This window comes from Primulina eburnea, chromosome 16 (assembly GCF_022965805.1).
Source record: "Primulina eburnea isolate SZY01 chromosome 16, ASM2296580v1, whole genome shotgun sequence".
Taxonomy (NCBI): Eukaryota; Viridiplantae; Streptophyta; class Magnoliopsida; order Lamiales; family Gesneriaceae; genus Primulina; species Primulina eburnea.
The window spans coordinates 22280506-22285418 of NC_133116.1; positions in this window are offsets into that span (position 1 = coordinate 22280506).

Here is a 4913-nt window from a genome sequence, read left to right on the forward strand (position 1 = left end):
GTTCTAATTATTGGACACGTGTCAGTCCAGGAAATTCTGAATAAAATACGTGTGTACGTGTGGTAAAATCGTGTTAAAGATACATGGATTAAAAAGGGTCCACGTTTCAACCTATCGTTTGTTAAAAAATAGCATTTAATACTTGATAATCAGTTACGTCACTAAATTTGAAATAAAAAAATGGTTAATTTGTTAACTTATGTGAGAAGATTAGTAAAATAATCAGCTGAAGGATCAGTTGTGAAACTGTGTCGTTTCAGTTGAAAATTTACTAAATGTTGTCTTCTCAGTTAACATTTTAAACCAATATTCTCCCTTAATAAATGCATATAAAGATTACGAGAAGTTTAAGCAAGACGAATTAACTAAAATCTTATGCTTAGAAGGTTAATTGTCTGCTGTATTGACTTTGTATTTTCATCTTCCTCGTCCCTGTGCTATAAATAAGAGTAGCTCAGTTAGTCTTAAACATATCAGCAAGTAATATTCAGCAGATAAAATAAATGGCAGGTGCAGGCAGCTCAAAGACTCCATACATGGCAAACGACTTTATGCGCTCAGCTGTGGAGCAGCGAAAGGCTGAGATGGAAGATGAAGTCTTCCATAAAGTCCTTCGCTTCTGGGAGGAGCTACAAGAACTCAGGTTTCTCTGGGAGAATGAGATGGCTACCTCTCCCATACTGGTGGAACAGCTGGAGAAATATCGAGAACGTTTGCACGTTGCTAGTATAATGGAAATCTTTGAAAGTGATAAATGTCTACGAGCTAATGCTCTACAAGGAATGGAGGATCCTGGAGCGAATAGTTGTCTCCGATAGTTTCCTGAAAACTTCCACTGGTGATTTAAACCGTTGGATGAACAAATGGAGGTCTTTTGTTCAGGAAGAAGTACGATGTAATTCGCACCAATTTCTTCAAGTGAAAAAAATGATATTTCAGTTTATCTTTGCCTTTTATTTTCCTGCATTACTTAATCTCATCAGTTGACAAGTAAATCACGAACTGAACAAAGTAACTGATAAATTAACTGACAAATGATTAACAGACATCAGTTGAAAATCAAATGGATGAAAGACTAACTGAATGAACAGTAAATGTCAATAGAACTGACAGATGACATAAATTGATTAAAAACTGATATAACAACAGAAAAACTGATTAGGTTAAATCAATTAATACAAGTATATTGCGAAAATGAGAAAACTTAGTCTCGGGAAATGGTTTGGTGAAGATATCAGCTGCTTGTTGTTCAGTTGAGACGTATTCCAATCGTATGTCCTTCTTCAAAGCATGATCTCTGATGAAGTGATGTCTGACATCTATGTGCTTGGTCCTGGAGTGAATAACTAGATTGTAGGTAATAGCAATTGTGCTTGTACTGTCACAGAATATGGGCGATTCTTTAGCGTCAACTCCATAATCTCTCACTTTTTGCTGAACCCAGAGCAGTTGAGCACAGCAGCTTCCAGCAGCAAGATATTCTGCTTCAGTTGTGGAAGTTGCTATGGATGTTTTCTTCTTGCTGAACCAAGAGATCAGTCTGTCTCCTAGAAACTGACATGATCCACTTGTACTTTTACGATCAAGCTTACATCCTGCATAATCTGCATCTGAATATCCAACTAAATTGAAAGATGAATCTTTAGAATACCATAACCCAACATTTTGTGTGCACTTAAGATATTTTAAAATACGCTTGGTAGCTGAAAAAATGATTGAATAGGATTTGCTTTAAATCTGGCACACATACAGACAGCAAAAACAATATCAGGACGACTAGCAGTTAGATACAATAATGAACCTATTAACCCTCTGTAAAGTCTCGCCTCAACTGATATTCCCCCTTGATCAGTGTCCAGTTTTACAGATGAGCTCATGGGAGTACTTGCAGCTGAACACGATTCCATGCCAAATTTCTTCAGCAACTCCTTCGTATATTTAGTTTGACTAATAAAAGCGCCTGCCTCCAGTTTGCTTCACTTGTAGTCCAAGAAAGAAGGTCAGTTCACCCATCATGCACATTTCAAATTTTTCTTGCATCAACTTAGGAAACTTCTCGCATAATTTGGGGTTAGTTGACCCAAATATGATGTCATCAACATAAATTTGAACGAGTAAAATATGATCATTATTTGAAAATTTGAACAATGTCTTATCAACTGATCCAACAGAAAAATCGTGATCAGTTAGAAATTTTGAAAGAGTTTCATACCAAGCTCTTGGAGCTTGTTTAAGACCATATAAGGCTTTGTTCAAATGATAGACATGATCAGGAAAATGATGATTGACAAAACCTGGAGGTTGTTCAACGTAGACTTCCTCTTGCAACTGGCCATTTAGGAATGCACTCTTTACATCCATCTGGTAGATTTTGAAATTTTTGAATAATGCGTAGGCAAGGAATATTCTGATAGCTACCAGTCTTGCAACTGGTGCATATGTTTCATTGTAATCAATTCTTTCTTCTTGCCTATATCCTTGTGCTACCAATCTCGCCTTGTTGCGCACAACTGAACCATCTTCGTTCAGTTTATTCCTGTACATCCATTTTGTACCTATAACAGTTTTTGAAATTGGTCTTGGAACTAGGTTCCAGACATTGTTATGGGTAAACTGATTCAGCTCTTCTTGCATTGCATTTGTCCAGTTTGGATCAGCAAGAGCTTCATCAGTTTTCTTCGGTTCCAATTGCGATACAAAAGATGAATGAATAAATAAATTGAGCATTTGATTTATTGTTCTTACTGGGTCAGATGGATTACCTATCACCAATTCTGGAGGATGTGATTTCTTCCATCTGAGTTCAGCGTTAATTGCTTCTTTATCAGCAATTTCTTCAGTAGGCAACTGAATGTTTTCAGTTTCAGATGGAGCTATTTCAGTTGGTAACTGAATATCATTTCTTTGCTCTTCCAACTGATTTTCAGGAACTATTTCCTGTTCAACTGATTGATCCACAATTTCAGGTTCAGGTGTTTGAAGGATGTTTCGATTTATATGATTTTCTTCTTCATGATCATCCTCCAAACCGATATCTGTAAATCAATCAACTAGCTCAACTGGATCAGTTGGCTTATCAGTTAGAACAGTTTCATCAAAAACAACATGTATAGACTCTTCAACATTTAGTGTGCTCTTGTGAAAGACTCTATAAGCTTTGCTAACTGACGAATATCCCAGAAATATTCCCTCTGCAGATTTAGCATCAAAAGCTTTTAAATGATTTTTGCCATTGTCGAGAATAAAACATCTGCAGCCGAATATTTTGAAGTAAGAAACCACACTTTTTCGTCCATGCCAGATCTCATAAGGTTTTTTCAAATGATTTTTATTAATCATCGATCTGTTCTGAGTATAACACGCAGTGTTTACTATCTCACCCTAAAACCTTTGAGAAATACCAGAATCAGCAAGCATTGTTCTAGCATCTTCTTTAAGCGTTCGATTTCTCCTCTCAGCTACACCATTTTGTTGAGGAGTTCTAGCTGCTGAGAGCTTTGCTTAATTCCAGCATTTTCTGAAAAATCTGAAATAATTTGATTGATCAATTCAGTTCCTCGGTCGGATCTGATTCTATCAATTCCAACTGGTTTCTCATTTAATATTCTTTTTAAAAGCTTGATCAGTTGAGCAGGAGTTTGGTCTTTTGATTTGAGAAAAATAACCCAAGTAAATATTGAAAAATCATCTACAACCACCAAGGTGTATTTCATTCCCCCTAAGCTCAAGACTGGTATTGGACCAAATAGATCCATATGTAACAGCTCTAAGCATCGGGAAGAATATTTACTGCCCTTGTTTTTAAAAGAAGATTTAACTTGTTTACCAAACTGACATGCTGAGCAAATTTTATCTTTGGTAAAATCCATTTTGGGCAAACCAGTGACAAGATCGTGATTACTCAGATAAGCAATAGACTTAAAGTTCAGCTGGTTTAATCTCTTATGCCACAACCAGTTTTTAGAAAATTTTGAAGCAATAAAACATACTGGTGCATAAGGTTGATCATTCCAACTGACTTTGTAAGTGTTTCCACACCGTTTTCCAGTTAGTGTGGCCTCATCAGTTGCATCTTTGACTGAACAAGAATGTTTGTCAAACTGAACTGAGAATCCATTATTGCATAACTGACTAATGCTAATCAAATTATACTTAAGGTTCTCAACTAATAAAACATTATTCATGATAAAGTTACCATGGATAAGCTTACCCTTACCCACAGTTTTACCTTTGGAATTATCTCTGAAACTGATGTTTGGACCAGTGAACTTGATCAGTTTAGATAGCAAATTTGCATCTCATGTCATATGTCGTGAGCATCCACTATCCAAGTACCAGATTGATTCCTTGCTTCTACCTGTTACCTGCAATCACACACAAGATATAATTTTGGTACCCTTTTCTATTTGGGTTCAAAATTGATTAGTCCTTTAGGAATCCAGACTTGTATCAGTCTAACTGACTGTCCAGTTGCTGTATTCCAAATGGTCTTTCTCGATTTGTGTGTGCTTGGTGTGTAGTGTGCAGATGAGACAACATGTGATTTGGCTCTGTTCAACTAATTGGTCGGCCGATATCTTTTCTGAACCGGCTTGTTGTTATAGTAATTGTAGTAGTCATTTGAATAATTCCTGCTGAATCTTTTTGACGACTGACTGCGTGAGTCAATTAAAACTTTTGGGCTATAACCAATACCATATCTTTTAGCCTTGTTCGTACTTTCAGTAGGTTGTTCAACCAGTTTACTTGGCTCGGTTTGTTCTTGTGTCGCAACTGATTTGACAAAGTGAATGTATTTCCCTTTATCCATATTCAGTTTTGGTCGAGTATCATTGGAAGACATTTCATCTTGGTTACTGAACCCTAAACCAGTTTTATCAGTAACTGATTTATGTGAGTTCTGTATATCAGTT